Raw genomic sequence first — 19,667 nt, 5'->3', positions numbered from 1 at the left:
CTACATTATACTAAAGACATAATGACAGTATACTGCTACATTATACTAAAGACATAATGACAGTATACTGCTACATTATACTACTATACTAAAGACATAAGGACAGTATACTACTACATTATACTAAAGACATAAGGACAGTATACTACTACATTATATTAAAGACATAATGGCAGTATACTACTACATTATACTAAAGACATAATGACAGTATACTGCTACATTATACTACTATACTAAAGACATAAGGACAGTATACTACTACATTATACTAAAGACATAATGACAGTATACTACACCATTATACTACTATACTAAAGACATAAGGACAGTATACTACTACATTATACTAAAGACATAATGACAGTATACTGCTACATTATACTACTATACTAAAGACATAAGGACAGTATACTACTACATTATACTAAAGACATAATGACAGTATACTACAACATTATACTACTATACTAAAGACATAAGGACAGTATACTACTACATTATACTAAAGACATAAGGACAGTATACTACTACATTATACTAAAGACATAAGGACAGTATACTACTACATTATATTAAAGACATAATGACAGTATACTGCTACATTATACTACTATACTAAAGACATAAGGACAGTATACTACTACTATACTAAAGACATAAGGACAGTATACTACAACATTATACTACTATACTAAAGACATAAGGACAGTATACTACTACTATACTAAAGACATAAGGACAGTATACTACAACATTATACTAAAGACATAATGACAGTATACTACAACATTATACTACTATACTAAAGACATAAGGACAGTATACTACTACTATACTAAAGACATAAGGACAGTATACTACAACATTATACTAAAGACATAAGGACAGTATACTACCTTCTTAATTGGAATTTGTTAACTTCCTGACTTGACTGAATTCCAACCCTGGTACATGCATCCGTATTAGCAAGGTGGTTGTAAAGTGCTTGCAGAAGCTGTACTACTGCTGATAACCAGTCTGGCCAATTACCACGCTAATAACATCATAATCATCGTCTCCATCAGTTCTCCTCAACGAGCACATTGTTTCATACGATTCCCCCTTTAAAGATGCACTATGCAGAACTCGCTTCTCCATTTCCTCCAGTAGTGTGCCTAAATTCAGTTTGTGACAAAACAAGCAAGTATAGTGTAGAGAATCATTGTACCATCTAAACTGCTGTGAAATATATTTTCCAAAATTGTATTTTCAGCTGTTTGAAGATGGTGTACAAAATCGAAAGTGAAAGACGCGTAAAACGACACTTAAAAACAAGAAGCATAGAAATAGCACAGACTTTCTTTCAATAAGAATGACAGATCTATAACTCGTATTTCAACGTGAATTTTGTCAGGTCGCCCAAAAAAGTTGCTGTATTGCAGCTTTAAAAAAAAAAGACTGGGTAATTGACTCCATTTCTCTGTGGATGTCAGCCCCCTCGCTGCCCTTCTCCTCCCTCCTCCCTTGATTATTACGGCGCAAGAACAGAGTAGAGGAGAAACCACACCCATCCTTACACACACACACACTCTATTCTCCCTAAATGGGGGGTCTAGAGGGGCAGCTGCATGAGAGGCTTGACTAGGGCCTTTCTCTCTCACAGTGGGGGAGGGGTGGATACCGCAAAGCCTTGCTTTAATCCAATCTAATTACCACTACGTGACCAGCTAGTAGCTACCATTAATTCACATGAACTCATTTAGCAAATGCAAGCACCTACAGCCAGAGCCCTTTACAATGTTAAACCACCTACAGCCAAAGCCCTTTACATGTTAAACCACCTACAGCCAGAGCCCTTTACATGTTAAACCACCTACAGCCAAAGCCCTTTACATGTTAAACCACCTACAGCCAGAGCCCTTTACATGTTAAACCACCTACAGCCAAAGCCCTTTACATGTTAAACCACCTACAGCCAGAGCCCTTTACATGTTAAACCACCTACAGCCAGAGCCCTTTACATATTAAACCACCTACAGCCAAAGCCCTTTACATGTTAAACCACCGACAGCCAAAGCCCTTTACATGTTAAACCACCTACAGCCAAAGCCCTTTACATGTTAAAGCACCTACAGCCCGAGCCCTTTACATGTTAAACCACCTACAGCGAAAGCCCTTTACATGTTAAACCACCTACAGCCAAAGCCCTTTAAATCAAATCAAATCAAATAAAATGTATTTATATAGCCCTTCGTACATCAGCTGATATCTCAAAGTGCTGTACAGAAACCCAGCCTAAAACCCCAAACAGCAAACAATGCAGGTGTAAAAGCACGGTGGCTAGGAAAAACTCCCTAGAAAGGCCAAAACCTAGGAAGAAACCTAGAGAGGAACCGGGCTATGTGGGGTGGCCAGTCCTCTTCTGGCTGTGCCGGGTAGAGATTATAACAGAACATGACCAAGATGTTCAAATGTTCATAAATGACCAGCATGGTCGAATAATAATAAGGCAGAACAGTTGAAACTGGAGCAGCAGCACAGTCAGGTGGACTGGGGACAGCAAGGAGCCATCATGTCAGGTAGTCCTGGGGCACGGTCCTAGGGCTCAGGTCCTCCGAGAGAGAGAAAGAAAGAGAGAATTAGAGAGAGCATATGTGGGGTGGCCAGTCCTCTTCTGGCTGTGCCGGGTGGAGATTATAACAGAACGTGGCCAAGATGTTCAAATGTTCATAAATGACCAGCATGGTCGAATAATAGTAAGGCAGAACAGTTGAAACTGGAGCAGGAGCATGGCCAGGTGGACTGGGGACAGCAAGGAGTCCTCATGTCAGGTAGTCCTGGGACATGGTCCTAGGGCCCAGGCCAGTTGAAACTGGAGCAGCAGCATGGCCAGGTGGACTGGGGACAGCAAGGAGTCATCATGTCAGGTAGTCCTGGGGCATGGTCCTAGGGCTCAGGTCCTCCGAGAGAGAGAAAGAGAGAGAGAAGGAGAGAATTAGAGAACGCACACTTAGATTCACACAGGACACCGAATAGGACAGGAGAAGTACTCCAGATATAACAAACTGACCCTAGCCCCCGACACATGAACTACTTTACATGTTAAACCACCTACAGCCAAAGCCCTTTACATGTTAAACCACCTACAGCCAAAGCACTTTACATGTTAAACCACCTACAGCCAGAGCCCTTTACATGTTAAACCACCTACAGCCAGAGCCCTTTACATGTTAAACCACCTACAGCCAGAGCCCTTTACATGTTAAACCACCTACAGCCAGAGCCCTTTACATGTTAAACCACCTACAGCCAGAGCCCTTTACATGTTAAACCACCGACAGCCAAAGCCCTTTACATGTTAAACCACCTACAGCCAAAGCCCTTTACATGTTAAACCACCTACAGCCAGAGCCCTTTACATATTAAACCACCTACAGCCAAAGCCCTTTACATGTTAAACCACCTACAGCGAAAGCCCTTTACATGTTAAACCACCTACAGCCAAAGCCCTTTACATGTTAAACCACCTACAGCCAGAGCCCTTTACATGTTAAACCACCTACAGCCAAAGCCCTTTACATGTTAAACCACCTACAGCCAGAGCCCTTTACATGTTAAACCACCTACAGCCAGAGCCCTTTACATGTTAAACCACCTACAGCCAGAGCCCTTTACATGTTAAACCACCTACAGCCAAAGCCCTTTACATGTTAAACCACCTACAGCCAGAGCCCTTTACATGTTAAACCACCTACAGCCAGAGCCCTTTACATGTTAAACCACCGACAGCCAAAGCCCTTTACATGTTAAACCACCTACAGCCAAAGCCCTTTACATGTTAAACCACCTACAGCCAGAGCCCTTTACATATTAAACCACCTACAGCCAAAGCCCTTTACATGTTAAACCACCTACAGCGAAAGCCCTTTACATGTTAAACCACCTACAGCCAAAGCCCTTTACATGTTAAACCACCTACAGCCAGAGCCCTTTACATGTTAAACCACCTACAGCCAAAGCCCTTTACATGTTAAACCACCTACAGCCAGAGCCCTTTACATGTTAAACCACCTACAGCCAGAGCCCTTTACATGTTAAACCACCTACAGCCAAAGCCCTTTACATGTTAAACCACCTACAGCCAGAGCCCTTTACATGTTAAACCACCTACAGCCAGAGCCCTTTACATGTTAAACCACCTACAGCCAAAGCCCTTTACATGTTAAACCACCTACAGCCAGAGCCCTTTACATGTTAAACCACCGACAGCCAAAGCCCTTTACATGTTAAACCACCTACAGCCAAAGCCCTTTACATGTTAAACCACCTACAGCCAGAGCCCTTTACATGTTAAACCACCTACAGCCAAAGCCCTTTACATGTTAAACCACCTACAGCCAAAGCCCTTTACATGTTAAACCACCTACAGCCAAAGCACTTTACATGTTAAACCACCTACAGCCAGAGCCCTTTACATGTTAAACCACCTACAGCCAGAGCCCTTTACATGTTAAACCACCTACAGCCAAAGCCCTTTACATGTTAAACCACCTACAGCCAGAGCCCTTTACATGTTAAACCACCTACAGCCAGAGCACTTTACATGTTAAACCACCTACAGCCAGAGCCCTTTACATGTTAAACCACCGACAGCCAAAGCCCTTTACATGTTAAACCACCTACAGCCAAAGCCCTTTACATGTTAAACCACCTACAGCCAGAGCCCTTTACATATTAAACCACCTACAGCCAAAGCCCTTTACATGTTAAACCACCTACAGCGAAAGCCCTTTACATGTTAAACCACCTACAGCCAGAGCCCTTTACATGTTAAACCACCTACAGCCAAAGCCCTTTACATGTTAAAGCACCTACAGCCAGAGCCCTTTACATGTTAAACCACCTACAGCCAAAGCCCTTTAAATCAAATCAAATCAAATAAAATGTATTTATATAGCCCTTCGTACATCAGCTGATATCTCAAAGTGCTGTACAGAAACCCAGCCTAAAACCCCAAACAGCAAACAATGCAGGTGTAAAAGCACGGTGGCTAGGAAAAACTCCCTAGAAAGGCCAAAACCTAGGAAGAAACCTAGAGAGGAACCGGGCTATGTGGGGTGGCCAGTCCTCTTCTGGCTGTGCCGGGTAGAGATTATAACAGAACATGACCAAGATGTTCAAATGTTCATAAATGACCAGCATGGTCGAATAATAATAAGGCAGAACAGTTGAAACTGGAGCAGCAGCACAGTCAGGTGGACTGGGGACAGCAAGGAGCCATCATGTCAGGTAGTCCTGGGGCACGGTCCTAGGGCTCAGGTCCTCCGAGAGAGAGAAAGAAAGAGAGAATTAGAGAGAGCATATGTGGGGTGGCCAGTCCTCTTCTGGCTGTGCCGGGTGGAGATTATAACAGAACGTGGCCAAGATGTTCAAATGTTCATAAATGACCAGCATGGTCGAATAATAATAAGGCAGAACAGTTGAAACTGGAGCAGCAGCACAGTCAGGTGGACTGGGGACAGCAAGGAGCCATCATGTCAGGTAGTCCTGGGACATGGTCCTAGGGCCCAGGCCAGTTGAAACTGGAGCAGCAGCATGGCCAGGTGGACTGGGGACAGCAAGGAGTCATCATGTCAGGTAGTCCTGGGGCATGGTCCTAGGGCTCAGGTCCTCCGAGAGAGAGAGAAGGAGAGAATTAGAGAACGCACACTTAGATTCACACAGGACACCGAATAGGACAGGAGAAGTACTCCAGATATAACAAACTGACCCTAGCCCCCCGACACATGAACTACTTTACATGTTAAACCACCTACAGCCAAAGCCCTTTACATGTTAAACCACCTACAGCCAAAGCACTTTACATGTTAAACCACCTACAGCCAGAGCCCTTTACATGTTAAACCACCTACAGCCAGAGCCCTTTACATGTTAAACCACCTACAGCCAGAGCCCTTTACATGTTAAACCACCTACAGCCAGAGCCCTTTACATGTTAAACCACCGACAGCCAAAGCCCTTTACATGTTAAACCACCTACAGCCAAAGCCCTTTACATGTTAAACCACCTACAGCCAGAGCCCTTTACATATTAAACCACCTACAGCCAAAGCCCTTTACATGTTAAACCACCTACAGCGAAAGCCCTTTACATGTTAAACCACCTACAGCCAAAGCCCTTTACATGTTAAACCACCTACAGCCAGAGCCCTTTACATGTTAAACCACCTACAGCCAAAGCCCTTTACATGTTAAACCACCTACAGCCAGAGCCCTTTACATGTTAAACCACCTACAGCCAGAGCCCTTTACATGTTAAACCACCTACAGCCAAAGCCCTTTACATGTTAAACCACCTACAGCCAGAGCCCTTTACATGTTAAACCACCTACAGCCAGAGCCCTTTACATGTTAAACCACCTACAGCCAAAGCCCTTTACATGTTAAACCACCTACAGCCAGAGCCCTTTACATGTTAAACCACCGACAGCCAAAGCCCTTTACATGTTAAACCACCTACAGCCAAAGCCCTTTACATGTTAAACCACCTACAGCCAGAGCCCTTTACATGTTAAACCACCTACAGCCAAAGCCCTTTACATGTTAAACCACCTACAGCCAAAGCCCTTTACATGTTAAACCACCTACAGCCAAAGCACTTTACATGTTAAACCACCTACAGCCAGAGCCCTTTACATGTTAAACCACCTACAGCCAGAGCCCTTTACATGTTAAACCACCTACAGCCAAAGCCCTTTACATGTTAAACCACCTACAGCCAGAGCCCTTTACATGTTAAACCACCTACAGCCAGAGCCCTTTACATGTTAAACCACCTACAGCCAGAGCCCTTTACATGTTAAACCACCGACAGCCAAAGCCCTTTACATGTTAAACCACCTACAGCCAAAGCCCTTTACATGTTAAACCACCTACAGCCAGAGCCCTTTACATATTAAACCACCTACAGCCAAAGCCCTTTACATGTTAAACCACCTACAGCGAAAGCCCTTTACATGTTAAACCACCTACAGCCAGAGCCCTTTACATGTTAAACCACCTACAGCCAAAGCCCTTTACATGTTAAAGCACCTACAGCCCGAGCCCTTTACATGTTAAAGCACCTACAGCCAGAGCCCTTTACATGTTAAAGCACCTACAGCCAGAGCCCTTTACATGTTAAACCACCTACAGCCAGAGCCCTTTACATGTTAAACCACCTACAGCCAGAGCCCTTTACATGTTAAACCACCTACAGCCAGAGCCCTTTACATGTTAAACCACCTACAGCCAGAGCCCTTTACATGTTAAACCACCTACAGCCAGAGCCCTTTACATGTTAAAGCACCTACAGCCAGAGCCCTTTACATGTTAAACCACCTACAGCCAGAGCCCTTTACATGTTAAACCACCTACAGCCAGAGCCCTTTACATGTTAAACCACCTACAGCCAGAGCCCTTTACATGTTAAACCACCTACAGCCAGAGCCCTTTACATGTTAAACCACCTACAGCCAGAGCCCTTTACATGTTAAACCACCTACAGCCAAAGCCCTTTACATGTTAAACCACCTACAGCCAAAGCCCTTTACATGTTAAACCACCTACAGCCAGAGCCCTTTACATGTTAAACCACCTACAGCCAAAGCCCTTTACATGTTAAAGCACCTACAGCCCGAGCCCTTTACATGTTAAAGCACCTACAGCCAGAGCCCTTTACATGTTAAACCACCTACAGCCAGAGCCCTTTACATGTTAAAGCACCTACAGCCAGAGCCCTTTACATGTTAAACCACCTACAGCCAGAGCCCTTTACATGTTAAACCATGGTCCAAGTGGGTCTGATTGTAGGACATAAAGAGACAGTGTACATAGTGAGTCACACGTTTTGAAGGGGTCAGCGGTTCGAAGGACTTTGCCGTTCATCATATTACATTGAACTCCTACATAGTACCCGCTTCTCAAGTTTGGCTTGATTAAATGGAATTGGCCCTTGACTGAATACGGATGCCATGGATAACATGTCACTGCAAGGCCACCTGCCGTTGAAGTCGGAAGTTTACATACACTTAGGTTGGAGTCATTAAAACTCATTTTTCAACCACTCCATAAATTTCTTATTAACAAACTATAATTTTGGCAAGTCAGTTAGGACATCTACATTGTGCATGACAAAAGTCATTTTTCCAACAATTGTTTACAGACAGATTATTTCACTTATAATTCACGGTATCACAATTCCAGTGGGTCAGAAGTTTACATACACTAAATTGACTGTGCCTTTAAACAGCTTGGAAAATTCCAGAAAATTATGTAATGGCTTTAGAAGCTTCTGATAGGCCAAGTGACATAATTTGAGTAAATTGGAGATGTACCTGTGAATGTATTTCAAGGCCTACCTTTAAACTCAGTGCCTCTGCTTGACATCATGGGAAAATCAAAAGAACTCAGCCAAGACCTCAAAAAAATGTTTTTTAGACCTCAACAAGTCTGGTTCATCCTTGGGTGCAATTTCCAAATGCCCGAAGGTACCACATTCATCTGTACAAACAATAATAGGCAAGTATAAACACCATGGGACCATGCAGACGTCATACCGCTCAGGAAGGGGACGCGTTCTGTCTCCTAGAGATGAACGCACTTTGGTGCGAAAAGTGCAAATCAATCCCAGAACAACAGCAAAGGACCTTGTAAAGATGCTGGAGGAAACAGGTACAAAAGTATCTATATCCACAGTAAAATGAGTCCTATATCGACATAACCAGAAAGGTCGCTCAGCAAGAAACAAGCCACTGTTCCAAAACCGACCATTAAAAAGTCAGACAATGGTTTGCAACTGCACATGGGGACAAAGATTGTACTTTTTGGAGAAATGTCCTCTGGTCTGATGAAACAAAAATCGAACTGTTTGGCCATAATGACCATCATTATGTTTGGAGGAAAACGGGGGCAGAAGAACACCATCCCAACCGTGAAACACAGGGGGTTGGAACCATCATGTTGTGGGGGTGCTTTGCTGCAGGAGGGACTGGTGCACCTCAAAATAGATGGCATCATGAGGCGGGAAAATGCTGTGGAAAGTTGTGGCAAAATGGCTTAAGAACAACAAAGTCAAGGCCCTGAACTCAATCCTATAGAGAATTTGTGGGCAGAACTGAAAAAGCATGTGCGATCAAGGAGGCCTACAAACCTGATTCAGTTATACCAGCTCTGTCAGGAGGAATGGGACAAAATTCTCCCAATTTATTGTGGGAAGTTTGTGGAAGGCTACATAAAACCCAAGTTAAACAATTTAAAGGCAATGCTACCAAATACTAATTGAGTGTATGTACACTTCTGACCCACTAGGAATGTGATGAAAGAAATAAAAGCTGAAATACATCACTCTCTCTACAATTATTCTGACATTTCACATTCTTAAAATAAAGTGGTGATCCTAACTGACCTAAAACAGGGAATTTTTACTCAGATTAAATGTCAGGAATTGTGAAAAACTGAGTTGAATGTATTTGGCTAAGGTGGATGTAAACTTCTGACTTCAACTGTATTTCGCTCTGCTCTCAACTCTCTCAACACTCTTCATGATGGTTCCTATCAAGAACAGAGAGGGGTCTTTGATACTAATAACATAACTTTTGACCTTCATGTTATTTCAGCCTCAACACAATCCTCTAATCTGCTATATCGTTGAGAACGGTCTGAAACAGGCTTATAATCAGCCTACCATGCTCCTCACTGTCCCTCCACACTCCATAGGCATGCCTGTCTGCCTGTCTGCCTGCCTGTCCATGTTTTCTCTCTGGTGATTACCTTTTGATCATTGCCTTTGCTTCACAGGGCAGATTGTTCCACCCTCTTGAGTTACAGATATGCTTTGTCATGCTATCAAGAGGATATAGTTATAGTTGTCATGCTATCAAGAGGATATAGTTATAGTTGTCATGCTATCAAGAGGATATAGTTATAGTTGTCATGCTATCAAGAGGATATAGTTATAGTTGTCATGCTATCAAGAGGATATAGTTATAGTTGCCATGCTATCAAGAGGATATAGTTATAGTTGTCATGCTATCAAGAGGATATAGTTATAGTTGTCATGCTATCAAGAGGATATAGTTATAGTTGTCATGCTATCAAGAGGATATAGTTATAGTTGTCATGCTATCAAGAGGATATAGTTATAGTTGTCATGCTATCAAGAGGATATAGTTATAGTTGTCATGCTATCAAGAGGATATAGTTATAGTTGCCATGCTATCAAGAGGATATAGTTATAGTTGCCATGCTATCAAGAGGATATAGTTATAGTTGTCATGCTATCAAGAGGATATAGTTATAGTTGTCATGCTATCAAGAGGATATAGTTATAGTTGTCATGCTATCAAGAGGATATAGTTATAGTTGTCATGCTATCAAGAGGATATAGTTATAGTTGTCATGCTATCAAGAGGATATAGTTATAGTTGTCATGCTATCAAGAGGATATAGTTATAGTTGTCATGCTATCAAGAGGATATAGTTATAGTTGTCATGCTATCAAGAGGATATAGTTATAGTTGTCATGCTATCAAGAGGATATAGTTATAGTTGTCATGGTATCAAGAGGATATCGTTACCAACTTTCTTTTTATTTCTGGAGAGAAGCATCACCAACAACAAGAACCAATCAACACCTAAATGATTTTGTGTTTGCAGATAGGCTGGCAAGCACACACTTTCCACACGCCCTAGTCAGAGAGCCGACTGTGCTAGCTATGCTAACTGTTTCACAGAAATAAATAATATTGTCACACACTCCACACGCCCTAGTCATAAAGAGCACACTTCTCAGCTTTCCATACCCCTTAGCTTCACAGAAACAGATAACATTGGCAGATTGACTGTCTGCTACGACTTGTGTATAGCTGGCCTTTAGCTCGCTTCGACTCTCCTGATGACATGAGATTCGGCTGATGATGAACCCTCATAACAACAGAAGGGCCAGCTCAGATTAGGCTGATGATGAACCCTCATAACAACACGAGGGCCAGCTCAGATTAGGCTGATGATGAACCCTCATACGATTGGAGTATGCTGTGACATTTCACTCCTAAATTGGTTCTTCCGCTGAAGAGAGAGAAAGAGAGAGAAAGAGAGAGAACGAGAGAGAAAGAAAGAGAGGGAAAGAGAGAAAGAGAAAGAGAGAAAGAGAAAGAGAAAGAAAGAGAGAAAGAGAGAGAAAGAAAGAGAAAGAGAAAGAGAGAGAGAGAGAGAGACCTTCACGCATGAGAGCACGGGGTTGCTGTCAAAGCCTGGAAGCCAGTGTACCGATGATGACTTAGTTCCACTGAGCGAGACACACAGGTCGAGACCAATATGACAAGAGCAAGAAATAGATAAATAAATTGATTGAAAGACGAAGGGAATCATGAAAGTCAGAGAGCGAGAGAAAGAAGGAAGTCAGTCAGTGTCCCTTTAGATGAGGCACTGCACTGAGGGCATTAGCATGCTATTAGCATTGCAATCACATGCTATTAGAAAGCTATAAGGGCCCTGCATGTACTGGTGAGCGAATGGGTGTGCTATGTGCAGGCCAGGCCACGCAGCGTTAGCTAGGATTATGTCGTAGAGAGAGAGAAAGCACGTCAGCTCGAGCCACAGTATTTAGAATAGATGTGATTTGGGCTCGCAGTGACACAATGAGCTAATCAGTTGCTGTGGCTTGTGATTCTGTTTTTTCTTCTAAGTTGTTTTTTTTATGACAACTTCCATGACATGAAAGATTAAATTTTATTCAAACTTCATTTCACTAGGCAAGTCAGTTAAGAATAAATTATTATTGACAATGACAGCCTCCCAAAAGCCAAATGGGGGATGGGATTAAATAAATAAATAAATCAGTAAATACAAAATAAATAGGACAAAACACATATCACAATAAGAGAGACAACACTACATAAAGAGAGACCTAAGACAACAACAAGAGAGACAACACTACATAAAGAGAGACCTAAGACAATAACAACACATAACAACAAGAGAGACAACACTACATAAAGAGAGACCTAAGACAATAACAACACATAACAACAAGAGAGACAACACTACATAAAGAGAGACCTAAGACAATAACAACACATAACAACAAGAGAGACAACACTACACAAAGAGAGACCTAAGACAATAACAACACATAACAACAAGAGAGACAACACTACATAAAGAGAGACCTAAGACAATAACAACACATAACAACAAGAGAGACAACACTACACAAAGAGAGACCTAACACAACAACAACACATAACAATAAGAGAGACAACACTACATAAAGAGAGACCTAAGACAACAACACATAACAACAAGAGAGACAACACTACATAAAGAGAGACCTAAGACAATAACAACACATAACAACAAGAGAGACAACACTACATAAAGAGAAACCTAAGACAATAACAACACATAACAACAAGAGAGACAACACTACATAAAGAGAAACCTAAGACAATAACAACACATAACAACAAGAGAGACAACACTACATAAAGAGAGACCTAAGACAATAACAACACATAACAACAAGAGAGACAACACTACATAAAGAGAGACCTAAGACAATAACAACACATAACAACAAGAGAGACAACACTACACAAAGAGAGACCTAACACAACAACAACACATAACAATAAGAGAGACAACACTACATAAAGAGAGACCTAAGACAACAACACATAACAACAAGAGAGACAACACTACACAAAGAGAGACCTAAGACAATAACAACACATAACAACAAGAGAGACAACACTACACAAAGAGAGACCTAAGACAACAATGTAACAGCAAAACATGACAACACAGCATGGTAGCAACACAACATGACAACAACATGGTAGCAACACAACATGACAACAACATGGTAGCAACACAACATTGGGCAAACTCAACAGCACAAAGATCAAGAAGGTAGAGACAACAATACATCATACAAAGCAGCCACAACTGTCAGTAACAGTGTCCATGATTGAGTCTTTGAATGAAAAGATTGAGATAAACTGTCCAGTTTAAGTGTTTGTTGCAGCTCATTCTAGTCGCTAGCTGCAGCGAACTGAAAAGAGGAGTGACCCAGGGATGTGTGTGCTTTGGGAACATTGAACAGAATGTGACTGGCAGAACGGGTGTTGTATGTGGAGAATGCGGGCTTCAAGTAGATATCTCAGATAGGGGGGAGTGAACAGGTGTTGTATGTGGAGGATGAGGGCTGCAGTAGATATCTCAGATAGGGGGGAGTGAACAGGTGTTGTATGTGGAGGATGAGGGCTGCAGTAGATATCTCAGATAGGGGGGAGTGAACAGGTGTTGTATGTGGAGGATGAGGGCTGCAGTAGATATCTCAGATAGGGGAGTGAACAGGTGTTGTATGTGGAGAATGCGGGCTGCAGTAGATATCTCAGATAGGGGGAGTGAACAGGTGTTGTATGTGGAGGATGAGGGCTGCAGTAGATATCTCAGATAGGGGGAGTGAACAGGTGTTGTATGTGGAGGATGAGGGCTGCAGTAGATATCTCAGATAGGGGAGTGAACAGGTGTTGTATGTGGAGGATGAGGGCTTCAGTAGATATCTCAGATAGGGGGGGAGTGAACAGGTGTTGTATGTGGAGAATGCGGGCTGCAGTAGATATCTCAGATAGGGGAGTGAACAGGTGTTGTATGTGGAGGATGAGGGCTGCAGTAGATATCTCAGATAGGGGGAGTGAACAGGTGTTGTATGTGGAGGATGAGGGCTGCAGTAGATATCTCAGATAGGGGAGTGAACAGGTGTTGTATGTGGAGGATGAGGGCTGCAGTAGATATCTCAGATAGGGGGAGTGAACAGGTGTTGTATGTGGAGGATGAGGGCTGCAGTAGATATCTCAGATAGGGGAGTGAACAGGTGTTGTATGTGGAGGATGAGGGCTGCAGTAGATATCTCAGATAGGGGGAGTGAACAGGTGTTGTATGTGGAGGATGAGGGCTGCAGTAGATATCTCAGATAGGGGAGTGAACAGGTGTTGTATGTGGAGGATGAGGGCTGCAGTAGATATCTCAGATAGGGGGAGTGAACAGGTGTTGTATGTGGAGGATGAGGGCTGCAGTAGATATCTCAGATAGGGGGAGTGAACAGGTGTTGTATGTGGAGGATGAGGGCTGCAGTAGATATCTCAGATAGGGGGAGTGAACAGGTGTTGTATGTGGAGGATGAGGGCTGCAGTAGATATCTCAGATAGGGGGAGTGAACAGGTGTTGTATGTGGAGGATGAGGGCTGCAGTAGATATCTCAGATAGGGGGAGTGAACAGGTGTTGTATGTGGAGGATGAGGGCTGCAGTAGATATCTCAGATAGGGGGAGTGAACAGGTGTTGTATGTGGAGGATGAGGGCTGCAGTAGATATCTCAGATAGGGGGGAGTGAACAGGTGTTGTATGTGGAGAATGCGGGCTGCAGTAGATATCTCAGATAGGGGGGAGTGAACAGGTGTTGTATGTGGAGGATGAGGGCTTCAGTAGATATCTCAGATAGGGGGGAGTGAGGCCTAAGAGGGTTTTACAAATAAGCATCAATCATACCCGTCTTGCGACGAATATACAGCGATGACCAGTTTACCTTGAGTAATTGAGTGCATAGATGTGTCCTATAAGGAGCATTGGTGGCAAATCTGAATGGTAAAGAACATCTAGCCGCTAAAGAGCACCTTTACCTGCCGATCTATAAATTATGTCTCCGTAATCTAGCATGGGTAGGATGGTCATCTGAATCAGGGTTAGTTTGGCAGCTTGGATGAAAGAGGAGTGATTTCAATAGAGGAAACCAAGTCTAGATTTAACTTGTGCTGAGAGAAGGACAGTCTAGCCATACTCCCAAGTACTTGTGTGCGGTAGTCAAGCTCTAAACCCTTAGAGGTAGTAATCCCACCTGTGGGAAGAGGGGCATTTTTCTTACCAAACCACATTACCTTTGTTTTGAAGGTGTTCAGAACAAGGTTAAGGGTAGAGAAAGCTTGTTGGACACAAAGAAAGCTTTGTTGTAGAGCATTTAACACAACATCCGGGGAGGGGCCAGCTGGATGAGAGAGCTTCCTACTGCCCGAGCAATGCTGTTGATGTAAATTGAGAAGAGTGTGGGGCCTAGGATTGAACCTTGGGGTACTCCCTTGGTGAAAGGCCGTCGCTGAGACAGCAGATGTTCTGACTTTATACACTGCACTCTTTGAGAGAGGTAGTTAGCAAACCTGGCCAAAGACCCCTCAGAGACAAGATAACCTCACTATGATACCCAGGTCATCTGCACAGTTTAGGTATGGCCAATTCCCTTGTGATAACTCTTCACCAGTTAGACAATAACGTGGCAGGTGTAAAAGAAACGCTGAGATCCTCCACATACAGGTCTTGTACGAGAATAAAAACCTGTCAGGGGAGGTTCTCTTCTGCACTGTTCAACCAATCCAGTAAATGTGGGAGGAGGAGTTAAGATGTGTTAAGAGTGTCGCCTTGTTAACGTCTGAAAGCGGAAGTCACGTCACAGGCTCTCTTTTCCATTTCCCCTGGAAAAACCGGAACATCCTGTTGATGACAACCCCACCGAGTAAAAATGTTACTGAAGGGTAGAGGCTCATTTAAGAATTTCAGCACAGTGTTGCACAGTAGTGTGTGTACTCTCCTCTATATTAAATCTAGCCTGTTAGCAACATTGTATTAATGTGTGCTTGGTTTATGGTTAGTGTTGCAGTATATGAATATGTAATACAGCACATCTATTTCCTCATCTATTGCTTTATGCACACATATTGTCTTGGCTCCCGAGTGGCGCAGCGGTCTAAGGGACTGCATCACAGTGCTAGTGACATCACTACAGACCCTGGTTCGATCCCGGGCTGAAACACAACAGGATGTGATCGCGAGTCCCATAAGTCGGAGCACAATTGGCCCAGCATCGTCTGTCTTAGGGGAGGGTTTGGCCGGGGTAGGCAGTCATTGTAAATAAGAATTTGTTCTTAATTAACTGACTTTCCTAGTTAAATAAAGATTAAATAAAAATAATGACAAAATGTAGTATCAGACACAAGTCATATGCAAGGTGCAATCCATTCGGAGGGACTCACATCATCCCTTTTTTGATTGATTTACAATGCTTCCCTCAGAGCTTCCCTCAATGCTTCTCTCAGAGCGCAGTTACAGGCTCCCCAAATGTAAAACCAGGTCTAAATTAGCCCTCAGCTGCTATCAGCTGTAGTAGTATTGTGTGCTGTCTACATATTGCTGTACATACGGTTTTGGTGTTTATTCATTGTCATGTATTTAGTGTGTTATGCTACGTGCTGCATAATGAATTTCCCCTCTGGGATAATAAAGACCACTCTTATGCTCTTAGTTTTTGTTTCGTAACAAAACAAAATGAAATAAAAATGTCCCTTGAGAAAGGCATTTAAATGCCCTCATATAAAGTTAGTTAAGCCTTTTCTTCAGGCGTTTTGAAGCAGAGGAACTATTGAGGACCCCCTGAGAGGAGAGGAGGGGATGGGAGAGGATGGGAGATGAGAGGAGGAGAGGGCGGGAAGGAAGGGGAGAGTAGAGGGGAGGGGAGGAGGGGAGGGCAGAGGAGGAGAGGAGAGGACGGAAGGAAAGAGGAGGAGAGGAGAGGACGGAAGGAGAGAGGAGGAGGGGGTAGGAGAGGAAGGGCTTTCTGCAGATTATCTTGTAGTCTCTATATTAATTTGCCAGGATGCTCTTTTTCCAGACTACCCATTTCACAATGAACAACATTGACAATTTCTCTCCTGTGGTGTGTGCATGCTTGTATGTGTGAGCGTGCATGCTTGTGTGTGTGAGCGTGCATGCTTGTGTGTGTGAGCGTGCATGCTTGTGTGTGTGAGCGTGCATGCTTGTGTGTGTGAGCGTGCATGCTTGTGTGTGTGAGCGTGCATGCTTGTGTGTGTGAGCGTGCATGCTTGTGTGTGTGAGCGTGCATGCTTGTGTGTGTGAGCGTGCATGCTTGTGTGTGTGAGCGTGCGTGCTTGTGTGTGTGAGCGTGCATGCTTGTGTGTGTGAGCGTGCATGCTTGTGTGTGTGAGCGTGCATGCTTGTGTGTGTGAGCGTGCATGCTTGTGTGTGTGAGCGTGCATGCTTGTGTGTGTGAGCGTGCATGCTTGTGTGTGTGAGCGTGCATGCTTGTGTGTGTGAGCATGCGAAATGTAACGACTACTTTTGGGTGTCAGGAAATATGTATGTGAGAAAAAAAGTACATATTTTCCTTAGGAGTAAAAGTAAAAGTTGTCAAAAATATATATAAATGGTAAAGTACAGAAGTAGTACTTCAAAGTATTTTTTACTTAGTTACTTTACACCACTGTTCCAAAGTATCCCTTTAATCATGACTAACATACAGTAGCATGTCATAACGGACGTCATAAAGAGTTAGGACCAACTGCTGCCAGCTGCAGGTGCCAGACAGACGAAGACAGACAGACTTTGCCATCTTTCCCCTTAGTCTCATTAGCTCTGTGTCAGCTAGGAGCCTTTCTGCATCTAGCAATGGCCCTATCGTCCCATGCAGTTCCCCCCACACCTATGAAGATAGGCATACAGTCAGATGTATTAGTGGGTTTTTTTTTACATAAAAAACCCACTAATACAGTTGGCACTCTACGTTAACATGTAATATATTGTAAATAGTGTAATATAGTTATATACAGTATATACAGTATATTTAACATGCTCGTCAAACATCTAATTCCAAAATCAAGGGCATTAATATGGAGTTATTCTCCGCTTTGCTGCTAGAACAGCCTCAATGCACAGGGGCATTGTCATGCTGAAATAGGAAAGTGCTTTCCACAAACTTTTGCCACAATGTTGGAAGTGTAACAGTATAACTTTACGTCCGTCCCCTCGCCCATACCCGGGCGCGAACCAGGGACCCTCTGCACACATCGACAACAGTCACCCTCGAAGCATCGTTACCCATCGCTCCACAAAAGCAGAGCAAGGGGAACTACTACTTCAAGGTCTCAGAGCAAGTGACGTAACCGATTGAAATGCTATTTAGCGCGCACCGCTAAATAAGCTACCCGTTTCACATCCGTTACACTAGCACAGACTTGTCTAGAGTGTATGCTGTAGCACTAAGATTTCCCTTCACTGGAACTAAGGGGCCTAGCCTGAACCATGAAAAACAGCTCCAGACCATTATTCCTCCTCCACCAGAGTTTACAGTTGGCACTATGCATTCGGACAGGTAGCGTTCCCCTAGCTTGGATAGTATAGCCCATAGCTTGGATAGTATAGCCCATAGCTTGGATAGTATAGCCCGTAGCTTGGTTAGTATAGCCGGTAGCTTGGTTAGTATAGCCCATAGCTTGGATAGTATAGCCCATAGCTTGGATAGTATAGCCCGTAGCTTGGTTAGTATAGCCCGTAGCTTGGATAGTATAGCCCATAGCTTGGATAGTATAGCCCGTAGCTTGGATAGTATAGCCCGTAGCTTGGATAGTATAGCCCATAGCTTGGTTAGTATAGCCCGTAGCTTGGTTAGTATAGCCCATAGCTTGGATAGTATAGCCCATAGCTTGGATAGTATAGCCCATAGCTTGGTTAGTATAGCCCATAGCTTGGATAGTATAGCCCATAGCTTGGATAGTATAGCCCATAGCTTGGTTAGTATAGCCCATAGCTTGGATAGTATAGCCCATAGCTTGGATAGTATAGCCCATAGCTTGGTTAGTATAGCCCATAGCTTGGTTAGTATAGCCCGTAGCTTGGATAGTATAGCCCATAGCTTGGTTAGTATAGCCCATAGCATGGTTAGTATAGCCCATAGCTTGGTTAGTATAGCCCATAGCTTGGATAGTATAGCCCATAGCGTGGATAGTATAGCCCATAGATTGGATAGTATAGCCCATAGCTTGGTTAGTATAGCCCATAGCTTGGATAGTATAGCCCATAGCTTGGTTAGTATAGCCCATAGCTTGGATAGTATAGCCCATAGCTTGGATAGTATAGCCCATAGCTTGGATAGTATAGCCCATAGCTTTTTAGTATAGCCCATAGCTTGGTTAGTATAGCCCATAGCTTGGATAGTATAGCCCGTAGCTTGGTTAGTATAGCCCATAGCTTGGTTAGTATAGCCCATAGCTTGGATAGTATAGCCCATAGCTTGGATAGTATAGCCCGTAGCTTGGTTAGTATAGCCCATAGCTTGGATAGTATAGCCCGTAGCTTGGTTAGTATAGCCCGTAGCTTGGTTAGTATAGCCCATAGCTTGGATAGTATAGCCCGTAGCTTGGTTAGTATAGCCCGTAGCTTGGTTAGTATAGCCCGTATCTTGGTTAGTATAGCCCGTAGCTTGGTTAGTATAGTCCGTAGCTTGGTTAGTATAGCCCATAGCTTGGATAGTATAGCCCGTAGCTTGGTTAGTATAGCCCGTAGCTTGGTTAGTATAGCCCATAGCTTGGTTAGTATAGCCCATAGCTTGGATAGTATAGCCCATAGCTTGGTTAGTATAGCCCGTAGCTTGGTTAGTATAGCCCGTAGCTTGGTTAGTATAGTCCGTAGCTTGGTTAGTATAGCCGGTAGCTTGGTTAGTATAGCCCATAGCTTGGATAGTATAGCCCATAGCTTGGATAGTATAGCCCATAGCTTGGTTAGTATAGCCCATAGCTTGGTTAG

At 43.3% G+C, this 19,667-nt stretch overlaps 1 protein-coding gene and 1 long non-coding RNA gene across 3 annotated transcripts in view; one reads left to right on the top strand and one right to left on the bottom strand.

Annotated features, from left to right (window-relative positions):
- The window catches only part of LOC127913179 (protein kinase C zeta type-like), a 183,332-nt gene that overhangs the window by 11,912 nt on the left and 151,753 nt on the right, over positions 1 to 19,667 (top strand). The gene's annotated exons all lie outside the window — the stretch shown is intronic.
- Positions 10,277 to 12,906, bottom strand: LOC127913184 (uncharacterized). The gene is made up of 3 exons (XR_008085094.1): positions 12,791 to 12,906; positions 12,464 to 12,573; positions 10,277 to 12,191 (listed from the first exon to the last, which is right to left on the bottom strand). It is a non-coding gene; the product is annotated as an uncharacterized LOC127913184 (long non-coding RNA).

Source organism: Oncorhynchus keta, chromosome 28 (assembly GCF_023373465.1).
Source record: "Oncorhynchus keta strain PuntledgeMale-10-30-2019 chromosome 28, Oket_V2, whole genome shotgun sequence".
NCBI lineage: Eukaryota > Metazoa > Chordata > Actinopteri > Salmoniformes > Salmonidae > Oncorhynchus > Oncorhynchus keta.
Note: the sequence above shows the minus strand (reverse complement) of the source record. Positions and strands in the feature narration are given on the sequence as shown.